Raw genomic sequence first — 21,306 nt, forward strand, 5'->3', positions numbered from 1 at the left:
AATGCGCAACACGTATAATGGGGTTATAGGGTTAACTCTGCAAAGGGCCGGACACTGCTAGATCTCATGGAAAATACAATCTAGCACTTCTAAACCAGGTCGACATGTCGACTAGAACGGGAAACAGTGTATCTAGAGACACATCACCAGACTTAGCCTTTACAAATAGGAGGAGGAAGCGGTATTGACAAACCTCGGGGATATCCTTGGAAGCGATCATTTCATACTAAGCATATCCGTAAACTATGCGAGAATAAGACGCAGAGTGACCGAAGCTAGGTTGACAGACTGGACAAAATACCGCGAGCAGCTGGTCACGAGAGGATCAATCAGGGAAATTGCGGAGTGGGCAGCTCAGCTAAGGGACACGTTAAAACGAGCGACAAAGACAGTGGCCACAACCGAAAATTACCCCGTGGTGGACAAGCACCTAATGCACTTATGGGAAGCCCGCCGTGGGTTGATCAGAAGATGGAAGACGCAAAGGATGAACCGCAAGCTTAAGATAAGAATCGGTCAACTGGCCGAGCAGACGAATTCGTATGCGTAGCAACTATACGAGGGGAATTGGCGTCAATATTTCAACTCGCTCAGGGAAACGCTTGGGACGAAGAAAATGTGGTATGTCCTCCGCACCATGATGAACCCGGGGGGGGGGGAACTAAAATGGCTGCACAGAAAACGGTAAAACTGATAGAAGACGAGTACGCAGGCGACCCACAGGACTTGGTTCAAAAGTTCGAGCATTTTTATGTGGGACCAACTGAGGGTGACATAACGCGTCGCAAGGAGCGGTGCGAGGGTCCGCCCCAGCCGGATATAGACGCCCCGATTACCGTCGCTGAGATGTAGGCACCGGCTCAATCCTTGCAAAGAAACACGGCACCGGGAGCGGATCAGATCACAAATGCCATGATCTGGAACCTCAGCCACAAGAGTTTGGAGAAGCCCACCAAGTACTTTAATGAACAGGTATGGATTGAAGGAGGAGAGGTCCCCATAGAATGGAAATCGGCGGACATCATCTTGATTCGGAAACCGGAAAAGCCTCGAGATATACAAAATCTCAGGCCTACATCGCTGAACTCCTCAACAGGAAAGCTCTTCGAAAAAGTAATACAAACTCGACTCGCAGACCACATAGACACAAACGGCCTTTCTCCCGCCAGCGTGTTTGGTTTCCGTGCCAACATATCTGCGCAGGATGTTTTCCCAGCTTTACAGCAGGAGGTACTACACCCACATATTGGGGCAGATGACAACGTAGTGGTCGCCTTAGGTTTGCGGAAAGCCTTCGATACAATGTCTCATGAGGCCATTCTGCAGGGCCTGGAGTCAGTGGGCTGTGGGGAGCGAATATATCAATACGCACAGAGCTTCCTGTGTAATCGTCGGACAACCATAAAATAGGACCGAGAAGGTCAGAACCTTTCAGTACTCCCCAGGGCTCCATACTTTCTCCGCTCCTCTTTAATATGACCATAAGGAGGTTAGCAACAGAGTTGGAAAGGGAAGCGAGATTATAAAGTGCCATATACACGGATGATATTACCATATGGGTGACTCGAGGATCATAGGGTGAAAAACAGGACCTTTTGCAATTGGCAGTCGACCAGGCAGCGCTTTTTGCAAGGGAGGCGGGAATGGCATGCACCCCCCAAAAGTCGGAGATCGTTCAGGTGCGTGCTAGATATACCAGGCGAGCAAAACGGCCGAGTATAGAACTCACTCTGAACGGACAGGACGGATCAAGTGCAAACCCTAAACATTTTGGGGATATGGATTCAACCGAAAGCCAACGCGGAGCATGCGATACGGTTGCATATAAGGCTGCCCTTGGGCTCCCCCAAAGCACCAGCACGGAACGGACGGAGAAGTTAGGGGTCTACAACTCCTTCGAGGAGCATGCAGCAGCCGTTTTTGTGACTCAGAGAGAGAGGTTAGTCAAAACCAAAGAAGGGAGAACTGTTCAAAACAGGCTGGGGTGTTCACCTCGTCTGTTTTATAGCGCAGACAATACATTACTTGTAGATACGGAAATTCGGGCGCGTATATACGTGGCACAAATCCCAAGAAATATGAAGACTAAGTACCACGGAGAAAGACGAAAGGCTCGCATACGAGCATTGCGAAGGAGTTTCGAAGGCAAGCCGGACGTCTACTACACGAGCGCAACTTACTCTGGATGTGACACACATCGCAGTCGCCACGTGTCAGGAACGGGTAGTAGGGGCATCAGTGAAACCCGCATGCATGGCAACGGCTGAGGCAACCGCGGTAGCTTTAGCTTTGAACGACGCCGAATGCAGAGGGACATTCGCGGCAGCCCTCACCGAGTCACAGGCGGCGTGTCGCATCTTCCTGTCAGGGGCGGTTCCCCGGACGGTGATTAGGATCATAGGCAGTAAGCTCTCTAATTTTCAGAGCCTCACGTGATGCCCGGTACACAAAGACAAGGAGGGAAATACGAACGTGGACCGAGTAGCTCGAGTACAAAATATCCGAGCGTCGGACCAGCCACGTAGGGACTTTCCAACGATTGCGAGAGATATCTTGGAACAAAGATAGGAAAGACGAGCGTTTGGCAGGCCCCATCCAAAATTGATCAGAAGGCAAGCGACGGACTGGTGCCCACTCCAAACAAACACTTATCCTACTCTGCACAAGCTAAGGGAAATAAATGGCGAAGCGTACGCAACAAATGTCCGTGGTGTGGCGAAAACGCTACATTATCCCACATCACACTCACATGCGCCAGAAGACCTCCACAAGCGAACACACACAAATTTACAAAACAACACTTTCTAAGGCAGTGGGAGGTATGTCTTGCGGACGAGGGACAGGAGAGTCAGCTGGCTCTCCTGGAGAAAGCCCAGCGAGCCGCTAAAGCCAGTGGGGCCCTGGATTAGGGGCTCCACCCACATTTTCCTTCTTATTTTTGCCTTTTCCCCATAAATTTTACTCTCTTTCTCTCCTGTCTTTCAAATTATTCTTAATCATGTTCGTTTATTTTGAACCGGTTTTGATCCCTTCTGAAATTGTTTTGACCCTGTTTTGAGCAGTTGTTTTTGAGCTTGATCCCGCGACAGACGCTGACAGCCCGGGCCTCTGAAGGGATTCGCACTTTGGAAAATTCCCCACTTCCTACATTTGGAACTGCTAATGAAACACTGTTGATTTCATCCCCGTATCTCGTAAGGCTCAACCTCACGGAGCACGGGATACGCGCCTCGCTAAGCATATGCGTGAGCGTGCGCGTCTCCGAGTCCGTACGCGTGCGAAGAAGGGAAGAGCGAGCAGCCACACGATAAGCGCACACGTAAGCGCTTCATTGCGCGTACCACAGTGCTGCTAGATCACCTTCGGGGGAAACGCTTGGGTTTGGGGAAGCTTTATTGCTAATTTCCGCAAATGGGCAATCACGATCTATAAATCTGGTCCCGATTGGGCTCGGTTACAAGTGAAGATGCCCCGCGTATGACACCCGCATAAAAATTGATCACTTGCCTTTTATGGCAGCGCCGGGCATCACATTTCTCTCCACCTCAGGACACAAACACCTCGTCATCCTTATGGTGCTTGTGCTTCGCCGGCTGAAGTGCAGGAAAAGCCCCAACGCAAGTGACCAGCGGTTCATTATTGATAAGGTCCGTCGTTTTTGTGCCACACAGAACCAGCGGTGACTCTCGGCGTGTTAGCCCGATTTCGTGTTAACAAGCCTGCTTTCAACACCACCCGTTTCCAAGCCCGCGCTGGAAGTTTACATGCCGGCCGCGTGACAAAGGCGCGAAGGCGGCTAATTGCATCGCGTACGCTCAAGATGACGCTCAAAATCAAGTACTGCCTCACGCGCACGTGGCCTGCGCGTCTCACCTGCCTATAGACGCATTGGACAAGCGCGCACAGCTTCACAGACGCGTTACGCATAGCCAGGCTCGTACGACTAGCCGCTTGTGGTTAGGCCTATAGCCTTCTTTCTATGCAACCTGGCCGACGTTAGCTAAGACATCTTGCCATTACAAACGTACCGTGGGTGGTTGCATTGAGCGCAATGAGTGTGGTCAATATTCAGAACGTCTCAAGTTATGGTATCTAGTTAAACATTTGTATATGTATATTTAAAGGTTATTCTCAAGGTACTCCTTGCTTGCAGGCAAACATGCTGCTGAGTACGCTCACACCTCCTGGTTCAATTACTTTAGCAGGACTTCAGAGTTATGATATGGTGAGTAATATACACGTAGATACAGGTTTATATAACAAAACAGACATTACAGGGAGGAGAAATGTACTTGGTGTTGACGACAAACGGCGATGTTAATTCCGAAGCAACGATGGATAAGCTAGTTGAGTATGCAGAACAATACCCGCTGATGTGGGCATCGGATGTGGTGCTCCTGTTGACAGGGTGAGCATTATTCTCATTACTCCTTTTTTTGTTAGACAAGAAGATATTTATGCAAATAATAGTTTGAGTGCACTTACCTTTTTCATATAGCCAAGTCGGCTGCCAATGGCAACAAAATTTCCTAGTAATTTTAAGCACCCACGGTATTTCAAATAGATCCATTTGGTCACATTCAAAAGAATAATTAAGAAGGCGTCAAACTACTTCCATGCGCCCTACAATTACTGCGAAAGTTTAGTAGGATAGGCCTCTATAGTGAAAAAAAGAGAACCTATATAGCTTAAGTACAGAGACAATATTGTGCACAGATTATAGCGCCTTTCTTCAATTACTGCGAACATTTTTGTAGCCAGCGACTCATCGATGCATTTAGTGACACGTATAATATCTTGAAGAATCTATCCATCTATCTATATTTCTAAAAGGTTCCGAGAACTGGTCAAACCATAACAGCGTCTGGAATCTTCCCTGCATTCTAACGAAGGTTGAGCCACATATTGAAGCCAACGTCACTGGCACAGCGTTAAGAGAACTCATTAATCAGGGGCTCCTATCTCTCTAGATAGGAACAAATGAATTGTTTTAGTCACTCTCTGCTGCACCTAATTTGATGTCGTTTCATGTATGTCGTGGAAACGAAGTAGATGTCTACCCAGTGTAAGCAGGCATTTTGTACTGCGATTAGCGTTTTTTGCCTACTTCAGGAATCTGATAAAGGTAATTTATTGAGGTTCGTAGCGACAGCCAGTTGCAGGATGCCCCGAGCACAGTCCTCTAGCTCGAGCCTCTGCTGCGCGCTTGATGCTGCCGATGCTGCTGACTCTACGCCGACGTTCGTTATCGTCCTTACAATATTTATATATTGTAATGAAGAGAAAGACGCACTGAGGCTCGCGCGCTCGGACGGCGAGAGCAGAGAGCGAAAGAAGACGACGAGGGAGATAATAGAACAGCTTGCCCAGGAACGCGTGTGCTGTCTCTGCGCCTCTTTATTCAGTTACAATGGCGCAGTCGACGAAAGCCCAATCTTAAGGCGCTCCAGCCTTCAGCACGGTACTGTGGAGGCCTTGCATCTTCCTGCATCTCGCCGTCCTGGGTCCTTCCAGCGTGGGAACGCCGTCAACGCTTTTCTTGTCGTGGATGCCGCACCTGGGACTACTCCGACCTCTGATCCGCCAAGGCATGCCGTCCGCGCTGCCTTAGAGATGGATCCTCGCCGTCCACGCTTCCCATGCCCTTGATCACTGCTCCATGACATCATCGCCATCTGAGCCAGCTAGGCATGCCGTTCACGCTCCATAGGCCACTGGTCCGGCTGGCCCAAGTACTGCGACCGCTGCTGCCCCCGCAGGCAGTGCGGATTTCCCCCTTGTCTCAACGGGCAGCTCAGCCGGCAGCTTGGCGGACGTCATGAGAGCCATCTCGCTGCTGTCGCAGCACCTAGACTACATCGTTTCGACCACCTTCGGTTTCCCAATAGGTGCTTTACCATCACCGGCTGCCTTGGAACTGCCTGAGTTCTACAGATTTCCGAATGACCCTATTCTGTGGGTACAAGCAGGCAACGCCCTCGGCGCACGCAATGCCTGGCCAGATAACAAGATATGGCTGGTTGCTGCGGGGTGACTTCCAGGTTGTGCCAAGGCGTGGGACAACTACAAATGCCACAAGTACTGGTCCTGGGCGGAATGGAGTGAAGCCTTGGTAGCTGCTTTCGGCCCAATGACCTGTGCCTGCGGCGACTCCGACCATAAATGTACCCGCCGTGGTGGCTCAATCAGCTAATGCATTGCGCTGTTGGGCAGGAGGTCACGGGATCGAATCCCGGCCGTGGAGGCCGCATTTCGATGGAGGGGAAATGCAAAAACGCCCGTGTGTTTGCGTTGTAGTGCACGTTAAAGAACCCCAGGTGGTCAAAATTAATTCCGGAGCCCTCCACTACGGCGTGCGTCATAAAGAGAACTGGTTTTGGCACGCGAAACCCCAAGAAGAAGAAGAAGACCAGAAATGTTCCGCGGTCGCAGCTGGTGAGGTGTACTGCCTCAACTTTCCATCCACAGCAGTCAGCGATACGGCATTACAGGCTCTCCATCACATAGGCGCATGGAAGCGCCGGCTCATCAGGTGACGACATCGGCTTCACTCATGCCGTTGGGTATAGCCCCGCAAACCACTGCTCTTGCTGTGACCCACCGCCAGGAGGCCTCCGACCTCTTGCTTTCCAGAAGCTCCGTTGAACCCATAACAAAGGGGTTGGAGAAAGCGAAGTTCGAGTTCACGAGCGACGGCTGTCTATGCTTCTGAATAACGTCGGCCCATTCAGCTGTGATAATGGGCAGCTACCGGTCCGTAACCATGATCTGTCTATAAATTGAGCAAGCGATATACTTCTGGACCCGCTGGAGCGATACGTCGGGATTTCGCAGCAACCATTGGCTGAACTTGCGGCCATTGGCTCCGCACTGAGTGATGTCTCGCTAAAAGGAAGCCAAGGCGACTGGCATCGCTGAGACCGTAATTATCGAAGGCCTTATCTTGCCGCCCAATGCTCCATATCAGGCGGACAAGAGCCCACAGACGCAAGCGCAGAAACAGCTATTGCGTAATTCGAGCTCCGAAAATATCGCGGCTTCTGACCAGGCATCGCTTTTGACTCCGCTTTCGGATATAGAGGACTCTGCAGCAGTCGACATTTCGTCGAGCTTGGCAGATTCTAGTGCACCAGCGAGCTTCTATCATTCACCAGCAGCGTCGCAAGGAGGCGCGCGACGGTTGAGCAGAGGATTTCGCTGTGTGCACGAAGCGTCACTGTGCCATACTTTGCCAAGTGCGACGAGATAATCGTCGGCGAGACATGCGACAAGGTAAATACACCTGGTCAAAGCTCACGCAGTACTGTTCAATAATTGGTCGACGGCACCTGCACATGTTGGAGCAACGCAGCCTAGTGAACCGTCTAAAGTGTCCTCATGTCGCAGGTGACCAAAATCACTTTTGGTCTAGCATGCAAGGTGTGTTACCTGGTAGCGAAGCGTCCATAGAAGCCCATACGTTCAAAACATGGTGGTTCATCGGCGGTTCATAGGGCTTAGCTCCATCTGCATGAGGAGGGAACACTTCCGGCGCAAGAAAAAATAATGTGACGCCATATTCGTTAAAAACAGAAGTGACGTTAATTTGTTCTCGAAGGCGCGAAATTTGATTTCGGGGGCCTGCCTTAGAGCTGTATATTCAAATGTCCCGCCATTCGACGTGATGCGCGTTTCCAGCTTTCAGCGCGGAAACCGACGCATGAAAAGTTCAGCCATGCGGGTGTCGAAACCACAGCCTTGCGCAGAACATACTTTGTTTGGAGGCCGACGAACGCTTTGGGCGTAGAGTGCTCGTCCTTTCGTCGGACGCCAAGCCCGTCAGCCAGCGCTATCCCACGAAAACAACTAAAGTGAACAATTATCTGGCGGTCGCATCTCGCTACTTTTGACTGAACAGGTTAAGAAACAACGACACTACACGCGTCACCAAATTCAGACAAACGTCGACAAGCAAAGCAACACAACTAGTGAGGGGGGCGTGAACTTTACAAGCGCCTTTCTGTCCACGTCAGGAGATGCATTGCATTGCAAGTGATACCGGCGTCAACGCCCACCACTATCGGTGGGCACTCTTACGGCGGGCGCTGAAAAAATGGTACTTATGATAATGATGAAGTAACATAGAGTTGGTATTTTCTCGCCATGCGTATATAAAATTGATTAGGAATTTTATTTTTGTTGAATGAACCTAACTATGTGTCGCTTAAATTAAAAAGCACACTTTTTTCGTTCACAATGTTTGTTCCCTCCAAACATAGTCGCGCTTCAATCGCTGCTCCCATAACCACCCTTGATGATGTCGGTGACAATTTGTTCTGAACCGCTTTTTGCCAGAAGCTCCGCGACCATTTGGATCGACCTTGCATGCGACCCGAACGCAACACTCCGTGCCGACCGCCAGAGAAGCTGGTTGCGCACCGAATGGGCCTAACGGTGACGGCTCACATTCCCAAGACATCTCGATTAGGGATTTCCATCCCCAGCGCGCTCTCGCAGCCACCCGAGCCATCTTCTGCAGCGTGGCCGAGTGTAGGTAGAGAAAGACGCACTGAGGCTCACGCGCTCGAACGGCGGGCGCGAACAGAGAGAGAAGACGACGAGGGAGATAATAGAACAGCTGGCCCAGGAACGGGTGCTGTCTCGTGTCTCCTTTATTCCATTAAAATACACGCACGCACGCCTATATATATATATATATATATATATATATATATATATATATATTGTTACGGTGAGAAAAGCAGACAATGTCGACGACGGAGAAGAGGACGAAGTGGCAACAGCCTCTCTGTGTTCTAAGCTGCTGTCTATCTTTCTCTTTGTAATTACATCTTGTAAATAGTTCATACCCGTGACATGTTGGTGGAGGTGCGGGGTATAAACTATGTCCGAAGTTTTGTGCGCCTTTGCTCTTACTGCCGTCGCATTGTTAAAGATTTTGGCACCATAGCAGGCCCTGTGACAGATCTTCTGAAGTGGGCCGTTTTCATGGGGAGACTCTCAGGCCACCGCCTTTTCTCGCCTTACCACCATATTCTGTCCTCCCCTTCGATTTGTTGTTTCCGAACACCTCCGCTTAACCGCGCTTTAGGAGCTTCATGATGCACCTACTGCCGGACACCTTGGGGTTGCTCGCACTTACGACCACGTGCGCCGCCGCTTCTACTGGCCCGGCCTCACGCGCTCCGTGCGGCGTTACGTAGCCGCTTGCAAGTCCTGCCAACATCGGAAACAGCCAGCAATGCTTCCTGCTACTTACAGCCGATCGAGATTCCAACTGAGCCATTCTTCCGCGCGGGTTTGGATCTCCTTGGACCTTTCCTTGAGTCCAGCTCCGGCAACAGGTGAATCGCTGTGGCTACTAATTACGCGACGCGCTACGCCATCACTCGAGCGCTTCCCACGAGCTTCGCGACTTATGTCGCCGATTTCCTACTCCGGGGTATCATTTTAGTCCATGGCACCCCGCGACAGCTCCTTACCGACCGTGGCCGCACTTTCCTCTCCCAAGTCATCGCCGATATCCTACGCTCCTGTTCTAACAAGCACAAACTCGCTACCTCCTACCATCCCCAGACCAACGGCCTTACTGAGCGACTTAATCAGACCATCCTTGACATGCTATCGAAATACGTTTCACCCGACCATAAGGACTGGGATATTGCACTACCCTATGCCACGTTCGCCTGTAATTCGTCACGCTACGATACTGCTGGGTATTCCCCATTTTACTTGCTCTTCGGTCGTGACCCTGTATTACCATTGGACGCTTCGCTCCCCTTGGTACGAAATGGACGGACCGAGTATGCCCGCGACGCCATCGCCCACGCTGGCCATGCGCTCCAGCTTGCCCATACTCGTTCGTTGGCATCGCAGGCAACTCGAAAGCACGCTTACAAGTGCCGCCATCGTGAGACATACTTTGCACCAGGCTCTCTCGTGCTACTTTGGCCCCCTTGCGGACGAGTGGGGCTCTCCGAGAAACTCCTTCGGTGCTACAAAGGTCCTTACCGCGTTCTACGTCAAGTGACTAATGTTACCTATGAGATCATCCCAGTGACATCCGTCGTGCCAACCACTTCCACATCACCCGACGTCGTACACGTCTCTCGGCTTAAGCCCTATCATGCCCTTCCCAACGGCCCCGTCTAAAGCACCGGGACGGTGCTTTTTCTGCCTGGGGTTGTGTTACGGTGAGAAAAGCAGACAATGTCGACGACGGAGAAGAGGACGAAGTGGCAACAGCCTCTCTCTGTTCTCAGCTGCTCTCTATCTTTCTCTTTGTAATTACATCTTGTAAATAGTTTATACCTCCTAATATGTCCACTTTCGCCGACCCAGTGACCCGTGTTGTCTGCCACCTTGGACTACAAGGTACCGTCATGCGTGGTCGCTACGCAATGGTAATCGCCATATCTTCCTTGTTGGAACTTCCTCATCTCATTCTCATAATTACCTCGTCGTTGCACCTTCTCCTTCGACTCATTAACCCATGTTGATTAATAGTTTGGGCCACTAGGTATGTGCTCGTGGTCGTGTTGCCATCATGGTCGTTGTATCTTCATCATTTATGTGTTGTCATCCGACTCTCACCATGCGGTCAAGGCTCAACAGTCGTCATACCACCGTCGTTAGGCCGTTGAGGTAGTTCCATTGTACTCAGTTCAGCTTTGTCATTTGACTCTTGTCATGTCGTCGTCAGGCAGTTGCTCGTACACAGTCGTCATACCTTTCTCATGCCGCTGTCGTCACGCAACCGTTTTACCATCGTCAGCTATTCAGAAATGGCATCTCATCGTCGTCATGCCGCCGCCTCTATAGGCCTTCATCATTCTATCTTTGTCCATCGGTGAAAAAACCGCTCGAAATAAACACGGACAAGGGAGGAGCACAGGACAAGCACTGACTGCTAGCTACTTTGTTTTATTGTGCTCATGTACAAATATACGTTTAAAAACAGGGGTTTGAAGGTTGGGGGAAATATGATGCTCTTCGAATCGGGCATGCTTCAAGTGATAAAATTTGAACTCGTAAGATTCAAAATATCAGATTAGTTTCAATCTATCACACTATCACATTAGTCGAGGAGATGCCGAAACACCTTGTCAGTAAGAGCGATCGAAGGAGCGCTGACGCTCGCGTCACCTTTACACTTCCTGGCAAAAGCTTACAAAAATCTGGCGCGCTGCTTAGTCACTGTGCTGGCACATCCATCTTTTTCATTCTATCGTAATTTTGTGGTCGTAATTCAATCGTGACATTCAGACGCAGTGTCCAGCTATTATCGTCTTTGAGCCATCGTCCAGCAGTCCTTCTCATGCATGCGTTCTCATACCGTCGTTTTCATGCCGTTGGAGTGGCGCCATAGTCGTCAGTCTAGCTTTGTCATGCTTTTCTCGTCACAAAATCGTCGTCACGCATTCGTTGGGATAGGCGGGTTGTCATCTTATTATACTCACGACAACGTTATTTAAATATCGTTGTTATACGAATCTCATCAGTTCGGAATCATCGTAGAGAGAGTCATCGTAGGCTAGCGGCAGGTCAGGGGTTGGTGGACATAACCACCGGAGTGCGGCGATAGCCGGCGGTCGCCCATTGCTAACACTCTTTTGCAAATATCGAAAAAAGGGAACGTGCGCAAAGTACAGTCCGGCAGTGGGTAGAACAACCGCCTCGGTAAGCCAACCGCCTCCGTCTTTACCAGGTCTATCAGTGCGTTGACTTATGGGAACTATTCGGTCCCCCATGTTTAGCGATCATTTCAAGGGATTGTTTCGTTCATGATAACTTTCAGCGGCGCCTACCGTCACAGGCATGAATGAAGCAACCGGCTGTTTCGTCCAGATGCCAGCTTCGCACGTCGCTTCAGCTGCGCTGTAATTAACAAGGACCTGGCATGTGGCCTGGCGCCCGACCATCGAATTTTGAGGCCTCGCTTGTATTTACCATCATGGTCAGAGAACTCAACAGTGTCCTTGCCTTAAACCGTTGCATTTGCCTCGCACTCATTAAGTCTCGTTATATGAGCCGCAGTGCAACTTGAACTCTTGTTAATAACACATCAAGGGTTTCTTTAGATATTAACAGCGGAGCTGTTTAAGGCCGGTGTTGAACCATGCCGTTGCGTTGATCAGTTTTGAGAAGCGAGGCGAGTGAAGGAGTGGAGAGAGAGAGAAGAACGGAGGTGCAGTTTCTGGGGGCGGAGCCAAGGAGAGGGAGAGTGGCGAGGATGAGAGAGGGAGAGCGAGCGCCGAGCGGCAGGTGGGCGGAGCCAAGGAGAGAGCCGGCGGCGTAGCTTGCGTAACTTCGTATGGGACTACTGCTTTGCCCAGTGGGCGCTGCGAAAATGGTGCTAAAGAGCTCCCTTTGTCCTGAACTGGGTAGTAAGTACCAAGCTCGGTCGTCTGCTTCGGAAAGCACGTTTACAATATGGACCCGCCACTTTCGGTTGTGTTGTATCACGGCCTCCACCGTATATCGGGTGCCGAAGATTTTTTCAGGGTTGGCACGCAGCGTAAATCAAGAAATTATGCAACGCCGAATACGTGCACGCCGTTAAAGAAATAAGCGGCGAAGTTTAAGCACGGTGTCAATCGCAAGTGAAGCGAGTCGCGTACGAAGTTGAACATCAGGTAAGGTTTGCACGCAGCTAGATTCACGCGCAGAAACACGAAATGCTTGCTATAAATAAATTCACAGCAGCGGTAATAAGACATCTTGTGTAAGGAACTATTCCAGCGCATGACGGGTACTCGCCACGGCGGCAGCGGTCTTTCAGCATGCCGCGATGGACGAACTGCTCGAGCGTACGATCGTACGCGCCGCGAAGGCACCGCTCCTTCAGCATGCCGCGAAACGACGGACCTCCTGTAATATTTGTTGACTGCATGCCGCTAAACAAGTAGTCATGCCTGCGCTGTAGTAACGGCTATCTGTCCCTTCAGCAATTGATGAATAACTGATGCAATGCATTTGAGCTCGCAGTAACGTACTACGTGCGAATCGCGCTGCAGCGCGAGCTCGTGCGCTGCTCGCTTGACATAGCTTTTTATGAGAGCGCTCGAATATCGATGTGCTGTAATCACTACTGCCTTGCTGCACTGTCTCAACGTGCTGGTTTGAGGTCAAGGATGAGCACATTTAACTTTCAAGTCTGTGCTGCTCATAGCGGGGTAATCAAGTTATCCAGCGCGCCCGACGCTCCGCTTCGTGAGGCCTTGAAAGAAAACGGTAGAATCTGATGTTTGGATTCTGGCCTTCTTGATCGTGGCAGCTCACGACGCAGCAGTAACGACGGTGACGCTTTTTCGCGTTTGAGCTAGGTCTCTCCGGATCGGCGTCGCCGATTCCTTGTGCTTCCAGCATTACGTCCCACGGCACACGGAGAGTTCGTTTTCGTTAAACTAGGCTGCGGCCAGCTCGCAGCTTGGTAGGCGTGGTCTCTGAGAAGTGACGAGCCTTTTTGCAATCGCAACAGAGCAGAAAAAATGTGGTTGATCCCTCTTATATAGGAATCGGTATAGAACACGAAAGTGAAACGTGTCTTCACAGAAGTAGTGTAATGTTTATTGCACATTGATATATAATGTCTATTGGTGTTTTGTGGCTAAAGCGCCCTTAGGCGTTGATGCACCCACGCTGACGCCTGGTGGCACGTCTCCTCCATCACGACTACCAACGTCGATGATCATGAGCAACCGTCGTGCATATGGAAGCTGCACTACGCTGCACACGCTAGCACAACGCGAAAGATGAAGCACGTAACTGACACACTAATACAACGCGCAAGACAAAGCACGTAACTGAATCGTCACCGAGTCAAATCAGCGCGTACAGCGCGTCGTAATTGCAGCCTCCGCGATCAACTTCAGAAACATTTTCAGAGCTAATTTCGGAGGCCACGCTCCGCTGTGCTGAGTACGGTGAACGCCACTACCAACGCCACCTAGGTGGCGTTGGTAGTGCTTCTTGATGCCAGCGTCCCTTCGAATGCTGGCATCGAGGCGTCGTAGTGGTGAGACCACCGAAGCGTTCACTGTCGGTGCGCGTTAGTGTCATAATGCAGTACTTCTCTTTTCTGCTCGTAGGCGGCGGCACCGCCCCGAACAAGAGTGCGGGTACACGGAGGAGTGTTAGATATATAAGGCGCGTCTGTGTAGCTCTCTGCAAATGCGTTTGTGGCGCAATGGGTTAAACGCTCGGCGATCTATCGTCGCGGACCGTGAGGTCGTGGGTTCGATTCCCAAATTTTGCATGTTTGTGGAACTTTTTCTTCTGGTTTCTTTCTTTGTATTATGTTCTATGACGTATTTCCGTGACGGAAATACGTCAGTGAAGTCTTGGTGGACCCCGGCATAAAACACTTTCGTGTTAAAAAGTGTGAATCAACGCAAAACTCGGGCTAGAAACATGCTTCGCCACAGCCAGGGCTCAATACTACCCAAGCTGGTACTACCCAGATAACTTTTCTTGCCGCCACCAGGCGCCGCTACTATACCTCAAACTCCAGCGCAAGACGCCCATATTCCGACGTAAAGTTCCTAGATTTTCTCAAAGCAATAAAATATATATATATATATATCCAAGCACTTTAGTCCGAAGTAGCGTAGACGCGCGAGCGCGCTCGGCGCGATGATGCCACGACAGCGAAAGTGCAGCTCTCTTTAGTATGGTGCGATGCGCGGCCGACGTATCCGTCGTTCGTCGGCGTGTCCGGCTGCAGCCGACGTCGACATGCGAAACACCGCATTTCGCGCCGTCCTCATCTCCTAGAATGTACGGCGTCTCGTCGAGCAAGATGGACTGGTAGATGCTGGTGGCACCACGTGCAGCCAGATCACAGTTTTGTATCATCCTGAAAGTCCGAGTTTCGTATAGAATGTTCATGCGTGTAGGCAGTGCGGCGCCCGCGTTGGACTATAGTGGGGTCGGTTTACCCGCCACCGTAACGTGACGCATCTGGCGTCGCCAGCCTCCACCGTCGCTAGCTGACGCGCACGCTACGCCCGACCATAGAGTGCCCTGAAAAGCTTGCACTGTTGGTGCAGATCATTATAGTTGAACTTAATTATAGTTGAAGCCATCAGCTCCGCCGTTTCATTAGCCTTCGGGACGTTAGGTCAACGAAGCTTCGGGGAATTTTTGTACCGCGTTTTCTAAGTGATGTCAACCTAGTGTGTTGTCTGACGCCTCTCATGTGCTGCGCACACAACGCATCCAAAAAAAGTTGCAGTTTCGCCCGAACGGCGAAGCATCGATTGCGATAGCAAATTAGTAGGCAGCTATACGAAGTAAGGATGGTACTTTTACTGGCAATACTTCTAAACATTTGGTGTGAGTACGCACAGGCGAATATCAACACACATGACCCTCGACGTCCGCGGACACTCGCTGACAAAAGGCTGGCTTGAGGAAGCACCGCAGCAGCAGCGAACGAAATGACCTTCGCGATCCCTACCCCCCCCCCCCTCCCTCCCTTCCTGACATCCCCCGGCGGCCTTTCGGCCGACCGAACAGAGCGTTTCCTGTCAGCTTTCCCCACTTCCGCGTGCCAAATTGTGCCGTGATCGTCCGGGTCCCCTCACTCGCTTTCATTCGCACATACAGTATACGGTGCGCGGTGACGATGTTATCGCCCTTGGAATGTATACGGAACATCATGGCGACGCCAAGGGCAAGAATGTGCCTTTTAAGTGTCCATGAATAAAAAGTTATCCATGAACGTGTCATTTACGTCAACCAACGTACTCACATTAAATCAGAGGGGGTCATAGTGCTAGTGGACATGGACAAGAACGAGAGAACAGAACGAGCGCTAACATTCAACTGAGATAGTAGTTGAAATTTGGCGCTCAAATAAACAGTCAGCAGAATGTTGGCGCTCGTCCTGTTCTCTCGTTCTTGTCCGTGTCTTCTAGCGCTGTGACCCCCTCTGATGTACTTAACCAAGTAGCCAAAAAGCCATAGTTTTAAACTCACATTAATGTTTTTGCGGAAACGGTTCTTGTATAGATCAGAGACGCCACCAGAGAAGCCTAATCAGAACCGCAAAAAAGCTCGAAGCCAAAAGATCATCACGAGCGCGTTCAGCAAACATCAGATATTGGCGTCAGGCAACAACAATCATTCCTCGAAAGCTTCACGTTCTCACAGTCCCGACACAAGCGTTGAAACCCATGCGCAGTGTTTGTCTTGCTAAACTTCAGGACGCCGCCTTAGCACTTAGTATTTTACTATATTAAAAGGCGAGGTGAAAGAAACTGAGCAGGCGGAACCAAAGCGACGGGACTAGAAGCTACCTCACACCTATTACATCACGAAGGCCTAGATGTCACTGATATATATATATATATATATATATATATATATATATATATATATATATATATTTCTGACTACGCTTCAAGGTTGTCACGTAACGCGCTCTTTTACTATTCAAAGTGCATAGTTTCCTTTGCCTCTTCCCCGTTTTCGTCGTTGGGCACTTCTTGATGTTCGGTAGTGGGAATCAAGTAAGAAAAACGTTCGTTCATTAGTTAATTCGCTTCTTGGTTCGTTATTTCGTTCGTTCCTCCGTTGGTACGTTTGTTCTGGTTATTCGCGTACACTGGCAATCATTTCTGCACAATTTTTCTTACTCCATGTATACGGCTGCTTCGGGGCTGCGACGCAGGCTATTTTGCTGGCTGTTGTACGACTGATATTTGCATTTCACCAAACTGCCGCGTTCCGCCTTTGGCAGTCGCCGCTAGCGATGCAAAGCCATTGAAGAATTCTCCTTAACTACTTCACGGCAAAAGGCGCAATTCATGTTGTCCAGTCATATCAGTGTACATTATGCCATCTGCACCCCGTCATTGGGTGGTCCTCTTCGTTACGAATGTTGCCGTCGTGCTTTCATCGTCGTTATGCCATAGTCTACGTCTTTACTGTGCCCGCGTGCACACTACAGTCGTTGTCCTTCTCGTAACCATCAACACTTGCATCGTGTCGCAGTCGTCATTATCATTGTCTATGACTAAGGAGGTTGTGCTGACACACTCGAAAGCACTGTTTGGAATCTTTCGCAGATTTCCGGCTCTGAGAGTCTCCTTTTTCGTTAGATGCAAGCACTTCATAGACAAAGCGGCCGAAGGTAAGAGTCGCTATAACACATGCCAATGTACTCGCTTTTGAAATTACCGTACAGTTGTGCTCGCGAAGTGACACCACGATATCTCTATGCCTGATAATCTTCTAATGTTAATAAAGTGAAATTGGGCAGGCACAATGGAAGCTTTTCTCACATATTGGCCAGACATTTTCAGGGAAGAAAATACTGTACCAACGTGCAATACGGTAGCAACGTGATCCATAAACTAAATGCATAAGTTGAAGCCAACGAACGGATGTAGGTGTCCGATATTGTGGTAAGATGGCGATATTTACTGCTGAGATTCAGAACGCACAATGCTTTGCAGCACGGGGTATTGCATGACGTATGAGAGCATGCTAGATTTTCAGAACCTATGTTATATGTTCTTTCACATATATTCTTATTTCTAGGGGGTTGTTGGTTGATTTTGCCTTTGCAGGCTACCACTGAGGGAAGAGAATTCACATGGTGAAGCATCTAATCTACATGGTATGTTTTCATAACCAATTCAAATATGAATTACGCACCCGTCCCTGTGTCCTTCTGTCTGCGTTTGCTCCAGTATTCGCCGCTAATGTATGCTACTCAGAATTCCCAGAACAATGTATGGTAACATATAATGCGATTTTAAGTTTGCTGCACACTAAGAAGTACACTTGTGTGTATTGACAGAGTTGGCATTTGATTGCGATATGAATTGCACTAACAGTCAGGCCGCTTTGACCTTCCAGTGGTCGCGCTGCCCTGGTAACGTTGCACATGAGTGGCCCTTGTGCGGATAGGAAGAATATATAAAGAAATGAGCTTAGTTTTTAGCTTAAGAAGCAGTCAAGCCAAGTGGACATACGGTCACCTTCCACTCAGTCGTCTTTTCAGCAGCGTGGTCATCGTTCTGGCATCAGCGTATGGTGCGTTAGCGTTCGTACTGAGCATTTATGTACAGACCATCTTGTCTGAACCGAACGGCCTGCTAACTTGAGGCTCAATTTATCCAGTAATTTTATTGAGCGTTTAGAAATACTGGTGTTTATTCGTAAATTCCGGCTATAGACGTGAAGAGAACTATAAAAGGCGCAAGAAATGAATGCAAGCTAACAGCCTATAAGTCTTGTGAGGCCTGTTCTTGAATACGCAGTAGTTGTTTGGTCAGCTCAATGGACATTTGACGTATCAAGTCTCGAATCTGTCTAAAAGAAGGCATTCCGGTTCAATTTTAGCCGATACAATAGCAACCCCTCTCCTTCATACTAAGGCAGTGTCTTATAGTTTGAACCGTTGGCTCACAGACACACTTGTGGACGAGTAATCATGTCGCACAAAATTGTACCCTGTTCAATTTGCACTTGACAGCTCCTCTACACGTTCTTCCCTAAGCGTGTTATTGTTTGATGTTTTTAGGTATTGTTTGTCTTTTACGTATTGTCTTTCTTTTCTGTACCGAACTTCTGCACTGTCTCAAGTCGAGGACAGCAATGTTTGTAAATAAATAAAAATAAACAATGTTTTCCGTCCGTCTCACCTTGTGCACTCAAGAATTACGGTGTTGGTATCGCCACAGCTGGCGCGCATCATCGCGTCAGCCTTGTATCATGCCTAGTATCTGCAGGGTGTTCTCCCAACAGCGGAGTTGTGGTTGTCTCGCGTGTTGGGCCACGCTCCGTTTCCTCCATGTATGAATAGAAGACGTTGCCCACCACAACGCTCTAACTCTGGCACTGTTACAATCTTTGCTATGAGAGCTTGTTGGTACGTTAACCTTCTGGCAAGCAGTTCTTGAGGTTGCCGACAGGGGTGTGGTGCGCCGACATTAGCTATCGGGTGCTCCACTGTTGCTGAAGCATTTGGCTGTGGTAAGCTAGCGGGTCCACCTCACATCGCCAGGTTTCACCACCTTAAAACTTGCCTGACTTTTCTTCACTGTGGTTGCATAGTTTTTAGATCAAAACGCACAAATATCAGTTTCGATCGAGCGGCGTAGTAGTACGTACCGTCACTGCTGAGTAGTGCGCATGCTGCTTTCCAGCAAGCGGAAAATTCTTTTGGGTGTCTTTAGTGGTGTGTAATGTTTGTCTTAGTTGTGTTATTGCCAATAGTTTATTGTCTAATTTGGTACTATGGGGAACGATGATAATTAGGTTCATGTCAAGCATTGTTTTGATCCACTTCTATAAAATAAATGTATGGCTAGTGGCAAAATCAAACCTCTGACTTAGAGCTAAGCAGCCCCAAGCTCTCACCCAGGGATCTCCAAACTTTTTCTCCAGAGGGCCAGATTGACGACAGGTGGCGGTGTTGAGGGCTGGACAATAAGGTTTTTTATGAGTGAAAGTAAATTCGTAAACATACGTTACGGTTTTTAGTGTACGCCCAGTACTGTAACTGGCCCTAGACTAAAAACATTATCCCTATTAGTCGGCTTGCTTTAGTCCAGTAAAGACATATTAAAGGACACAGAAGGAAAGTATTAGGCGAAGTTAGAACGATAGGTTATTTGTCTAGAAGTCTGTCTGGGTTTACTCTGTGTCAGTAGAGGTCTTTGTTGCATAGAAACGTACTACCAAAGGTGCTAATCTTCCTCGTCAATTTAATTGCCTTCGCAAAAACGGACCTCCCCCCTTTGTCGCTCCAAGTGAATCCGCTTGTGCTGATGTCACATGAGAGTAGCCTTCATCCTAAATGGGCAAGCCGCAGGCTGAGGATTTTATTTTTGGACGCTTACAAAACTCTGTTCACTAAGAATGAGGAATTCGCTAATATGGACACCTAAGCATGAAATCTAGCTCGACTTGACATTTTTTACAGCATAAGCTGTTAGGGGCTCATTCGAATAGCCGTTTATGTTGGCTATGAAGCAACCGCTGGCCCGTGACCGGTATCACCGGAAATGCGAAAAAAAGTACCCACTCTGCGCGAGGACTGAACCCAGGCCCGCTGCGTGGGAGTCGGATAATTTACCACTTAGCCACGCAAGCGCTTGCTATCAGCGTCAGAAAAAGGCCCTGTAAACGCGCCCTAGGCAGGCGCGCAGGCGCAGACGACCCGAGCCTCCGCAGTATGGTGGCGCCATCTGGTTAACGTGCCCACAACCGCCGCGTGCGAAGAGATGCCATTCAGACGAGATGAGATTCAGACGAGGCGCGCAAAAAACGCTATCCCGACGTAAGATGTACGCCACGTATTCTGCGTACCTCTTCGGTACACGTTATGGCGTCTGCTCGCAAGGTACGAACCGCTGCTGCAGAAGCGAATAGTAGAGCTACGTGCGCGGCTACAACCAGGCAACAACGGGCTGAGCAGACTGCTGTGCAGAGAGCATTACAAGCCGCACCTCTCCGTCGACGACGGGCGGACAGTTCAGATCGTTCTCGCCAAAATCGAGGCGAAGACCTTGTTGTGCGTGGTGCCGAAATTGGAGCTACTCTTGCGCCGTTCAACCAGCTTACGCTATGAGTGTGCTGCGTGTTGCGCGCAGGCCTGTGACATTTTTGTTCCCCTTTGATTAGATTCATGGAGCTTCTGCCATGACGTTCAGCAAAGAAGTGAAATAATCGTTTTACTGTTATAATTACAACTTCGATTTTGCCACCAGGTATTCAAGGGTAAATCGATTTGAAATATCATTAGACAATCTGTGGTGGCCAATAAGCTTGATCACATATCATGGTAACATGAAGACGTTATTCCCGTTGACAGTCATTCATCTGCAGCAGGCAAAAGTGTGCAGGACGTTGACGTCCTCTATAAAACATGCCCATTCCTAACAAAGAGCCCTCTGTTATGCTGCTGTGTCGTTTATGCAAATTCAGTTTTTCATTGATTCCGTGTTGACTTTTGTGAATAGTGTTTACGTTTTATTACTCTAGATATGTGTACCTGAAAGACAACCCAATACATAGGACAGGCAGTGCTAGTATTTCATGTTACTCCTTCTTAATACTTGACACCATCATTTCAGCTAACTGTGACGACAAACTTGATTCGCCAATAATAACCACATAACTGCGGTATTGAAATAGTTTACAAACGTAGGTGCTGCTGGAAATGTATATTCACCAGTGGGAAAGTGGTTATAATGTTACTGAACCGTTCAGAGCCTAATGATTTACGTAAATTTGTTAGATGCTGTTAGATCGTTTCACTGCTGTTCAATAATTTATGATTGAAAGGAA

This window comes from Dermacentor silvarum, chromosome 9, assembly GCF_013339745.2.
Source record: "Dermacentor silvarum isolate Dsil-2018 chromosome 9, BIME_Dsil_1.4, whole genome shotgun sequence".
Lineage (NCBI taxonomy): Eukaryota > Metazoa > Arthropoda > Arachnida > Ixodida > Ixodidae > Dermacentor > Dermacentor silvarum.